The sequence below is a fragment of the Camelus dromedarius genome, chromosome X (genome assembly GCF_036321535.1).
Source record: "Camelus dromedarius isolate mCamDro1 chromosome X, mCamDro1.pat, whole genome shotgun sequence".
NCBI lineage: Eukaryota > Metazoa > Chordata > Mammalia > Artiodactyla > Camelidae > Camelus > Camelus dromedarius.
The window spans coordinates 60,843,815-60,856,438 of NC_087472.1; the positions used below are offsets into that span (position 1 = coordinate 60,843,815).

Here is a 12,624-nt window from a genome sequence, read left to right on the forward strand (position 1 = left end):
TCAGTCTTAGAAACACTGAAAGGGGGATATCCCCGATGTAAACTACCTACCTACCAAGTACTCTTACCTTCAAAATTGAACCTGAATCTAAACAAGCCTCTGGCTACCTTCCAGCTTATAGGAAATAGAAAGGATAAAGAACGACTTAAAGGACACTGAGGAAGCTAACAGACAAATCCAGAATATGGGACCTTTTATAAGACAGTGGTAGTTTCTTCAAGAAGTCAATGGTCTGAAAAAAATGAGGGAGGGGAGAGGGAGGATGGCTCCAGATGAAAATAATTTATGGGACATCATAAACCAATGTAAAAAAATCTATTTTGAAGGCAATTAGGGAAATTTTACCATGGACTGAGTATTAGATGATACTATGGAAACTAAGGACCTTAATCATAGTTAATTTTTAGGGGTGATAACGACTTTATTGTTATGTGAGAAAATGGTCATATTTTTAAGATTTGACATGTTTAAGGGTGAAATTTGCTTTAAAACACTTCAGCTTAAAAAAGGAAAAGTTGGAATAGATGAAGCGAGGGGTAGTATCTTAATAATTGTGGAATCTCAGTGATACATTTATGGAGGGTCATTATTACTGTTCTCTCTGGTTTTGTGTATGTTTAAATTTTTTCATAATAAAAAATATTAGACCTCCCAACAACTCCTCATCTCACTTAGTAGAAAATCCAAAGCTATCATCACATTGTCTTATGAGGTCTGACTTGATCTAGCCCCCATCTACCTCTCTCACCTCATCTTTTTGGTGAGGGCCGGGTCTTTGTTTTATTCAGTGCTCCAATCCCAGCCTCTAGAAAAGGGCCTGTCACATGGTAGGAACTCCATAAGCATTTGTTAAAATAGCGAAAGCACAGGGTCGTGATCAATTGTGGCACAGAGAGCAATTCAGGCTGACACATTTGCTGAACTGCTAATCCTCTAGGAGCAGTGTTTGCTGTAATGACCTGTATATGTCATATGGTGTGAGAGATCTTGGGGATAAGGACTGAGGCATCTCCCAGACTCTGCTTGCCTTCGGGGAGGTCTTGTTTACACAGATGTTTTGGGGCCGTGTCTCCAAGCTACTGGGTTTGTCAAGGGGGTGGAGTCCCCCTGCAGCTATCAGCATGACTGCTCTGTTTTGTGACTCACCAGTTCCCTGTCCTAGGCCGTCCCTAAATTCAGTTGTTTTCCAGTTACTGGGGAAAAGAGGAAAACTAGTTATTGAGAAAAAGGTCCACTAGGTCCTGAGAGCCAGAGATTAGGCTCTAAAAACTTAGCTTTTCCTCAGACACTATGCCTTGAGACTGGTGGTTTCTGCTGCGGAGGCCTAACAAAGGGCAGTCTCCCTGTGATAGTCTTGAATCTGGGGGTGGCAGTGAGTCTGAAGGTCTCCTCTCACCCCACAACAAGGAACCCTCCCCCTCATCTATTTTCCCTCTCACTTCTTCACCTTCTCGTGGTACCCTCTTGTTAGGCAGTCACAGGATGGAAGTGAGCTTGGGCCTGTAGCATGCTTGAGGGACGCCTGTTCAGAGATGTCTGTCCAGAGACTCACTCAGTTCTTCAGCTCAACAAATTCTGAGGGACCTTGGCCACTGATTTTGCTACACACTCAGACAATAGTGTTGGTCCATTGGGTTGAGGTCTTGCTTTGGCCTAGAAAGCACCAGGGTCAAGGACAAATCTTTGTAAGCCCTGAGGAAGCCTGCTCCATTTTCTCCTGAGGGAAGAGACCATCAGGGAACTGTAAGCAGAGAGACTGAATCCTGTCAAAAAACAAAATTCAACGGAGTAAATTTGAACATCTAATTTGCTTTACTGGGTGATTCGTGCATCAGTCAGCATCCCATCTAGCAACTAGAAGGACTCTCCCAGGAGCAGTACAAAATGGAAGGCTTTTATAGAGAGGAAGGTAGGGCAAGGAAATCAATAACAAAAGAAAAGAAAGGGTTATTTGGGGACAGGACATCTACTTTTCGTGGGGAACAGAACTAGCAAATTGCCTCTTCCTACTCTTGAGGGGCCAGGTAGATAGAGAGGACCCATGTGACAGGTTACCTCATTGGTACTGACCAGAATATTCGAGACTAGTTGATTAAGATTACATTTCTGGTGAAGGGCAAAACTGCAATTAGGTTAGCTTTCATGGGCTTAGATTTGGTATAACGGACTTTAGCACAAGTGACACCATTTTGAGCCTGTGGGTTTTCTCTTTCATGTTTCTGATTGATTATTATTATACAGGAAACGTTGATTTTTGTGTATATTATCTTGCATTTAGCCACTTGATTGAACTCTCTTATCAGTACTAACAATTTCTTAGTTTATTCTCTGGAGTTTTTAAATTAAACAATCATACTGTTTGCAAATAACTTGTAGCCTATTGATTCCTGGAACAAGTTCAGGCATTAAGCTGTCATAAGGTAAATTTATATCATGTTTGGTGCAATATAATACATTCTAATTTGTTCCTGAAAACCCACCTGTATAAAGATACCAAAATTGATAATGAAAATAAATTAAAAAGAAAAGAAAATCCAAATATATGCTTTTTAAAAATCTTTATTAACTATGTAATACAAAACACTAAATAGAAATGCTGTGTCAGCTTCTTTTGAGGGGAGGTTATTTTTTCTCATGGGCTTGCTTAAGATGTCCCATGTGAATATATGAGTATATGAAAATATGAAAAACCACTGAATCGTACCCTTTAAAAGGGTAATTATGTGGTATGTGAAAGACATCTCAATTTTTTTAAAAAAGAAGAAAATATAGTCCTTGAAGTTTGGAATGAAGATGTCATATTTTTCTGTTAAATATTCTTCAAGTAAATATAAGCATTCTTTATTACGCTTATGACCTTCCAAGTGCATTATATATATTTTGTTTGTTTTGTTTTGGGGGGGTAGGTAATTAGGTTTATTTATATATTTATTTAATGGAGGTACTGGGGATTGAACTCAGTACCTCGTGCATGCTAGGCATGCACTCTACCACTGAGCTAGACCCTACCCCAAGTGCATTTTAAAATAGGGTCATCTTTCTGGAAAGTTTTTATGGTTGATGAGCTGCATATTGACACATGGTAAATATTTGGAGCGGGATGATTTCTATGGCAACTCAAACAGTGACCCTTTGCTCTCCTATTTCAATGAAAAGTTTATGGCTGAGTTCCTTTGATAATCTAACATTTTGAGGGGGAGGCTATAGCCTAGTGGTAGAGTGCCTGCCTAGCATGCACAAGGTCCTGAGTTCAATCCCCAGCACCTCCTCCAAAAAAATAAATTAAAAAAACTTAATTACTTCCTCCCCCAAAATAAAAAAATTAAAACAACAACAAAACAAAAACAAAAAAGAATCTAACAATTCAACTACCTCTGCTTTATAGCCAGGTATTGATTTATACTTCTTGCCATTGGAGATTTGTGACAGCATTAGATTACAAAAGTCTTGCTTTATTGATATTAGACACCTGTTTGAAAATAGTAGCCTTTCTCTTCAATGATTTCAGTTAATGTTTCCAGAAACTTGAAGAGAGCTTGGCACAGAGCTTCTGTGCCAAGATCTGCAGGTATCCCCTACGCCAATTATGATGTAGCAAACAGTTCTCTTGCTGTAGCTGTTAAAACAAAAGTATACTTTGTTTAGGATGAAATGTTTTCTTTAGATAGCTCACTCTGCCTATTTAAGAAAATTTTTTTGAACTATACTTGATTTACAATGTTGTGTTTCTGATGTACAGCAAAGTGATTCAGTTATACATATATATATTTTCATATTCTTTTTCATTATATGTTACTGCAAGCTATTGAATATAGTTCCCTGTGCTATACAGTAGATCCTTGTTGTTTATCTATTTTATATAAAATCTAATCCCAAATTCCAAATTTATCCCTCCCCACTTTCCTCTTTGATAGCCATAAGTTTGTTTTCTATGTCTGTGAGTCTGTTTCTGTTTTGTGAGTAAGTTCATTTGGATCATTTTTAGAGTTCACATATAAGTGGTATCATATGATATTTGTCTTGCTCTGCCTGACTTACTTCACTTAGTAATATAATCTCTAGGTCCATCCATTTTGCTGCAAATGGCAATATTTCATTCTTTTTTGTTGCTGAGTAGTCTTCCATTGTTTATAGATACTACATATTCTTTATCTGTTCATCTGTCAATGGACATTTAGGTTGCTTCCATGTCTTGGCTATTATAAATAGTGCTGTTATGAACATTGGGATGCATGTATCTTTTTGAATTAGAGTTTTCTATGGATATGTGCCCAGGAGTGGGATTGCTGGATCATATGGTAAGTCTATTTTTAGTTTTTTAAGAGCCCTTCATATTGTTTTCCATAGTGGCTGCACCAAATTACATTCCCACCAACAGTGTAGAGGGTTCCCTTTTCTCCACACCCTTTCCAGCATTTATTGTTTGTGGATTTCTTTTCCTATTTATTTATTTATGTATGTATGTATGTATGTATGTATGTATGTATGTATGTATTTAATATTTTTATTGAGGTATAGTCAGTTCACAATGTTGTGTCAATTTCTGATATACAGCACAATACTTCAGTCATATAGGAACATACATATATTCGTTTTCATATTCTTTTTAACCACAGATTACTACAAGATTTTGAATATAGTTCCCTGTGCTATACAGTAGAAACTTGTTGTTTATCTATTTTATATATAGTAATATATGCAAATTTCAATCTCCCAATTTATCCCTTCCCACGCCCTTCTCCCCCGGTAACCATAAGTTTGTTTTCTGTGTCTGTGAGTCTGTTTCTGTTTTGTAGATATTTTTTTTTTTAAGATTTCACATATAAGTGATATCATATGGTATTTTCCTTTCTCTTTCTGGCTTACTTCACTTAGAATGACCATCTCCAGATCCATCCATGTTGCTGCAAATGGCATTATTTTATTCTTTTTTATGGCTGAGTAGTATTCCATTGTATAAAATATACCACACTTCTTTATCCAGTCATCTATCGATGGACATTTAGGTTGTTTTCATGTGTTGGCTATTGTAAATAGTGCTGCTATAAACATTGGGGTGCATGTATCTTTTCTAATTAGAGTTCCCTCCAGATATATGCCCAGGAGTGGGATTGCTAGATCATATGGTAAGTCTACTGTTAGTCTTTTGAGGACTCTCCATGCTATTTTCCATAATGGCTGGAGCAAACTACATTCCCACCAGCAGTGTGGGAGGGTTCTCTTTTCTCCACACCCTCTCCAGCATTTATCGTTTATGGACCTTTGGATGATGGCCATTCTGACTGCTGTGAGGTGATACTTCATTGTAGTTTTGATTTGCATTTCTCTGATAATTAGCAATATTGAGCATCTTTTCATGTGCCTATTGGCCATCTGTATGTCTTCTTTGGAGAAATGTCTATTTAGATCTTCTGCCCATATTTTGATTGGGTTGTTTGTTTTTTTTTGTTATTGAGTTGTATGAGCTGTTTGTATATTTTAGAAATTAAGCCCTTGTCAGTCACATCATTTGCAAATATTTTTTCCCAGTCTGTAGGTTGTCTTTTTGTCTTGTTTATGGTTTCCTTTGCTGTGCAGAAGCTCATAAGTTTATTAAGTCCCATTTGTTTATTTTTTTCTTTATTTCTGTTGCCTTGGGAGACTGACCTAGGAAAACATTGCTACGATTTATGTCAGAATGTTTTGCCTATGTTCTCTTCTAGGAGTTTTATCGTATCCTGCCTTATGTTTAAGCCTTTAAGCCATTTTGAATTTATTTTTGTGTGTGGCATGAGAGAGTGTTCTAACTTCACTGATTTACATGCAGCTGTCCAGCTTTCTCTACATGACTTACCAAAGAGACTATCTTTTCTCCATTGTATATTCTTGCCTCCTTTTTCAAAGATGAATTGACTGTAGGTATGTCACTCTGCCTATTGTTACGTGTTCTTAAGAGAGTCAGTGTTTTTGTCAAAATTATTGCTTGGCTCATTATGCATTAATGGAGTCAAAAGTCAAAATATTATATTTCTTTAGAGTCATTTTAAAAGTAAAAAACAGAAAAAATCTTCATATTTCAATGTTAAGTTATAGCTTTTCTTGATTTTCTATTGATTTGGCATTTCTTTTCTCATATATTGGGGAAAGTGAAAACTTTGTCAAACTTGAAGAAAACTGACCCCAAAAAAGTGAAGAGTGTTGTAAAAGGGAATCAGATATTGTGACTTCCTCATTCAAAACTTTTCAGTGGTTTCCCATCTCACTCAGAATAGCATCCAAAATACGTACTAACACCTTATGTTGAATCCCTGTCTACCCCTCCTACCCTGTTCTTATTCTTCTCCTTGTTCACCACACCTCAGCCTATTATCAGTTGATGTTGTATCAGTGTAAATAGCAGTTTGGGTGTTACAGTAAGGATCTGAGTTGTGATAAGAAAGGAGACACCTCTAAACCTAATTCTGTTGTCTTCTTTCCCGTATTTATTTGTCTCAGTTCTGTTTCACTTGATATTGGCATGGCCAGGAATCTGAAAATAGTAGTAAATAATTGTGTTGATAAAGTACATTCTTGGTTTGTTTCTGATTTTAATGGAAATGTCTATAGAGTTTCATTGTCTGATGTTGGCTACTGATCTGAGATAGATACCATTTATGATATTACAGTAGTATCTTCTGTTTCTAGCTTTTAAAGAGTGTTTAATCAAGAATGGACATTGAATTTTAATTTATGCTATTTAAGCATATATTAAGGTGATCATATAGTTTTTCTTTGTTGACCTACTGTTGTGTCATAAGAATGGATTTCCTGATATTTAGCCATATTTGCATTCCTGGGATAAACCTTTCTGGGCCTGGAGCATTCTGTTAAGGGAATTCTGAATCCAGTTTATTCTTATTTAAGAGGTTTACATCTTTGTTTGTAAGTGATACTATGCTCTAGTTTCCTTTTTTGGCATGTGTACTATCTCTGTTTTGGATCAGGTACTATCAACAAAAACACTTTAAGGACATGAGCCATCTTGGTGGCCTTGTCTGAGTAGGTACAATGGTTCTGTTTGCTCAAGATAACACTTTGTATATAATCAAAAAATTATTAATCCCTTACACTTTATCCAATTATTAATTCAAAATGCATCATGGGCTTACGTGTAAAATGAGAAAAATTTTGGAAAAGTACATGGGAGAAAATCTTGGGGACCTAGGGCTTGGTGAAGGATTCTTAGACATGACACCAAAAACAAGATCCATGTAGTAGGCTGAATAATGTTTAACCCCCAAACGTCGATGTTCTAATCCTTAGAATTGGTGAATTTGTACCTTACATGGCTGAGGACTTTGCAGATATGATTAAGAGATGGGGAGATTGCCTAACTAATCTGTTGGGCCCAATGTAATCACAGGGGTCCTTATAAGAGGAAGGCAGGAAGGTAAGAGTCAGGGAAGGCAATGTGATGCCAGAAGCAGGGTTTGGAGTGGCACCTTTGCTAGAAGAGGGTCATGAACCAAGGAATTTGGACAGCCTCAACATGCAGGAAAAGGCAAGGAATGAATTTTCTCCTAGAACCTCCAGAAGGAATGCAACCTTGGCAACGCCTTGATTTTAGCCCAGTGAGACTCTTGTTTTTCAAGCTCCTGACTTTCAGCAGTGTAAGATAATATATTAGTTGTTTTAAGCCACTAAATTTGTGGTAATTTTTTATAGCTGCAATAGGAAACTGATACAATTCATAAAAGAAAAATTTGATAAATTGGACTTCAGCAAAACTAAAAACATTTTCTCTGCAAAAGACCCTGTTAAGAGGATGAAAAGACAAACTACAGACTTGGAAAAAGCAACTGCGAACCATATATCCAACAAAGGACTAGTATCTAGACTATATAAAGAATCCTCAGTGGCAAAAATCTAATCAACTCAATTAGAAAATGGGCAGAAGACATGAAGAGATATTTCACTGAAGAGACTAGAGAGATGGCAAATAAGCACATGAAAAGATATTTGACATCATTAGCCATTAGGAAAATTGTTGTATAAATACCTGACAATTAGCTTTTTATTGTAAGTGCCTGTCATTAAGCTTTTGATTGCTGAGCCATCCTTTTCAAAAACATCCATCTCAAATAAACACATTGCCAGCTACACAATGAGCTAAAGAGCTAGGCTATCTCACCCATGAAGTTCCCCTTTTAGAAAGCTCTGGGTGACCTAAATAACCTGATAGTATATGAGTGACTCTGCTTTTCCCTTCCTGTGCTCTAATTCCCACTCTTAGGTTTTATTTTATTTAGTAAATTATTTTTTTTAAATGTCAGTTCTTTTTTTTTTTTTTGGAGGGGGGTAATTAGGTTTGCTTATTTATTTATTTACTTAAGGGAGGTAGTAAGGATTGAACCCAGGACCTCACACATGCTAGGCACACACTCTACCACTGAGCTATACCCTCCCCCTTCTGCTCTTGGGTTTTAAATTCACCAACAGAGTAAATCCATGAAACCCTAAGCACCCCACCCTCAACCCCAATAAAGACAGAACCCCAGGTTCACATGCTCTCTCTCTCTCTCTCTCTCCCCCCCCAACCTCACCCCCACCCCTCTCTCTTTCTTCCCCCATGACCTCACTGTGTGGCCCTCAGTGTGCCATGTACCCTCCAGGACCTGTGAGTAATGCATCTTGTTTTGTTTTTTTTTTTAGTTCCCTGATGGTTGTTGCTGAAGTACATCTTGCAATCATAAGAACAAGAGCCAGTCCAACCACAACATTGACTCCACTGAGGGAAATGTCTGTGGGGGCTGCCCACAAGTAGTCTAGGCCCAGGTGAGTGTCCCCAGGCATTTCTAGCTGATAGCATCACTTTTGGTATGTTGTCACTGACCCTCTAAAATGCAAATTAAGACTGCAATGAGATATCACTATGCATGTATTGGAATGGCTAAAATGAAAACAGTGACAATACCAAATGCTGGCTAAGGTGCAGAGAAACATAACGCCTTATACCTTGCTGATGGAAAGGTAAAGTGGTACAGCCACTCTAGAAAAGAGTGTGACAGTTTCTTGTAAAACTAAACATGCAATTTCTTATACAGGCCATGAATTGCCCTCCTAGGCATTTATCCCTGAAAAATCAAAACTTATCTTCACAAAAACTGTTAACAATCCAAATGTTTTTCATTGGCTAAATGGTTAAACAAACTTTGGTGCATCCAGACCATGGACTACTACTCAGCAATAAAAAGAGATGAACTATCAATATATGACAACTTGGATGGATCTTAAGAGTCTTATGCTTAGTGAAAAAAGCCAATTTTAAAAGATTACATACTGTGTGATTCCATTTGTATACAGTTGTCCCTTGGAATCCGAGGGGGATTGGTTCCAGGATCCCCCTGTCCCCCACCCCCACAGATACCCAAATCTATGACTATTTGAGTCCCTTATATAAAATGATATAGTGTTTGCATATAGCCTATGCACATCCTCCCATATGTTTTATTATTTTAAAATTTTATTTAATTTACTTTTGAGGTATAGTTGATTGACAATATTATATTAGTTTCAGGTGGACAACATAGTGATTCAAAATTTTTATAGATAATACTCCTTTTGTAGTTATTATAAAATATTGGCTATATTCCCTGTGTTGCCCAATCTATCCTTATAGCTTATTTTATACATAATAATTTGTACCTCTTACCCCTCTACCCTTATCTTTCCCCTTCCCTCTTCCCTCTCCTCACTAGTAAGCACTAGTTTGTTCTCTATATCTGTGAGTCTGTTTCTTTTTTGTTATATTCACTGGTTTGTTTTATTTTTTAGATTCCGCATGTAAGCGATAACATACATTATTTGTCTTTCTCTGTCTGGCTTATTTCACTTAGCATAATGCCCTCCAAGTCCATCCACGCTGGTGCAAATGGCAACATTCATTCTTTATTTTTGCTCAGTAATATTCCATTCTTTATACATACCACACCTTTTTTATCCATTCTTCTGTTGATGGACACTTAGGTTGGTTCCATATATTGGCTATTGTAAATAATGCTGTTATGAACATTGGGGTGCATGTATCTTTTTGAATTAGTGCTTTCATTTTCTTCGGATATATATTCAGGAGTGGGATTGTTGGATCATATGGTAGTTCTATTTTTAGTTTTTTGAGGAACCTCCATAATGTTGTCCACAGTGTCTGCACCAATTTACATTCCCATCAGCAGTGCTCAAGGGTTCCCTTTTCTCCACAGCCTCATCAACATAGGTTATCTGTGGTCTTTTTGATGATGGCCATTCTGACAGATGTGAGGTGTACATCATTGTGGTTTTAATTTGTATTTCTCTAATGATTAGCAGTGTTCAGCATCTTTTCATGTACCTGTTGGCCATCTGTATGTCTTCTTTAAAAAAATGTCTATTCAAGTCTTCTTCCCATTTGTTTTTTTTTTGATATTGAGTTGTATAAGCTGCTTATGTATCTTAGGTATTAATCCCTTATGGGTCATGTCACTTGCAAATAGCTTCTCCCATTCAGTAGGTTGTCTTTTTGTTTTGTCGCTGGTTTCCTTTTCTGTGCCAAAGCTTTTAAGTTTAATTCAGTCCCATTCTCATATATTTTAAATAATCTCTAGATTACTTATAATACCTAATACAATGTAAATGCTATGTAAACAGTTGCTGGATTGTGACTAATTCAAGTTTTGCCTTTTGGAACTTTCTGGAATTTTTTTCTGAATATTTCAAATACTATTTTATCTGAAAATATTTTTGACAAAATATTTTTGATCTGCAATTTAATCCATGGATGTGGAACCCTTGGATACAGAGAGTTGAGTGTAATATGACAAAGCAATAGAAATGGAGAACAGATCAGTGATTGCCAGGGGACAGGGATGAAGGTGGAGGTGTATGATTATACAGATATAGTACGAGGGAGTTCCTCTATGGTGATGAAATAGCTCTATATTATGATGGTCATGGGAGTTACACAAATCTATATAGGAGATCAAATTGTATAGACACACATACACCCACACTCACACACAAATGAGTGCATATAAATGTGGTGAAAACTGAATAGGTCCTGTAGTCTAATTAACAGTATTGTACCAGTGTCAATTTCCTGTTTTGCTATTGTACTACAATTTTATAAGATGTCATCATTGTGGGAAGCTGGGTAAAGGGTCCAATAGACTCTATTTTTGTAGCTTCCTGTGAATCAACAATCATTTCAAAATAAAAATATTAAAATTTTTTATTGTGATTTTGAAACTTTAATACCGCTCACACTTTCCCCCTTAAACTAAAATACTAATTGTTCTTTGAGATATAATTCATATAGTAACCAAGCAGGATCCTGTGGGGACCTCTTTGGGACAGACTCCTCTGCTCCCATGGTCCCTTGCCTGCCTCTTGTTTGTAGTAGAAGCTTGGCATTTCTGATTCCGTATTGTATCTATCTCTTCTGCTGCTTTAACATCTGAGTGATAAGCCTTTGCTTAGCCCTGCACATAGACACGTTAATCACGAAAGGAATTCTGCTTACAGCTTAAGATTGGTGCAAAGAGCCCCTTACCCAAAACTTGCCTCCCATGGGGAGATAAAGAAGTATGAATAAAATAACGATTGTCTTGTCAAGATTTATAGGAACATCATGACCAGACTCAGTTTAACCAAAGTCTACTGATCAAAAACAAAGAGTTTTCACAACCCTCCTTGGACCCTTTCTGGTCCTCAGACATCACTTCCTGATCTTAACCTCTCCTGCCTCCCCCTTCCTAGCATAAAAGAAGTTTGAATTCTACCCTGAATCAAGATGGTTGCTGAGGACATTAGTCCACCATCTTCTTGGTTTGCTAGCTTTCTGAATAAAGTTAGTTTTCCTTGCCCCAGCACCTTGTCTCTCAACTCACTGGCCCACTGAGTGGTGCATGGTATGAGCTTGGACTCAGTTACAATATATCATAAAATTCACCATTGTAAGGTGTACGATTTAGTGGAGTTTAGTATATTCACAAGATTGTACAGCCATCACCACTATCTAATTCCACAATATTTTCATCACCTGAAAAAGAAACCCTATACCTATTAGTAGTCACTCCCCCATCAGCTCCTTCCCCAGTCCCTGACAGTGACTAATCTACTTTCTGTCTCTCTTTCTGTATCCCTGTTTGCTGATTCTGGACATTTCATAAAAATGGAATCATATAAGATAGAGCCTTGTGTTTCCAGCTTCTTAGCATCATGTTTGCAAGATTCATCCTGTTGTGGCATGTATCAATACTTCATTCCGTTTATGGTTGAATAATATTTCATTTTATAGATATACCACATTTGTTTCTCCGTCAACTAGTGAACCTATGGGTTGTTTCCACTTTTTTTTTTTCTATTACAGGCATACCTTGGAGATGTTGTGGGTTTGGTTCCAGATCACTGCAACAGAATGAAGTTCACAATAAAGTGAGTTACGTGAATTTTTTGGTTTCTCAGTGTGTATAAAAGTAATGTTTATACTATACTGTAGTCTATTAAGTGTGCAATAGCATTATATACAACAAAACAACGTGCATACCTTAATTAAAAAGAACTTTATTGCTAAAAAATACTATCATCTAAGGCTGCATCAAGTTACAGTCTTTTTGCAATAGTAAGATCAAA

At 37.0% G+C, this 12,624-nt stretch overlaps 1 long non-coding RNA gene across 2 annotated transcripts in view; it reads left to right on the forward strand.

Annotated features, from left to right (window-relative positions):
- LOC135320224 (uncharacterized) overlaps positions 1–12,624 on the forward strand; it is a 65,302-nt gene that overhangs the window by 19,476 nt on the left and 33,202 nt on the right. For both annotated transcript variants that reach the window (XR_010379474.1, XR_010379475.1), the window contains 2 exons: positions 8,671–8,793; positions 12,362–12,426. This is a non-coding gene — a long non-coding RNA (uncharacterized LOC135320224). The remainder of the gene's footprint in view (positions 1–8,670; positions 8,794–12,361; positions 12,427–12,624) is intronic.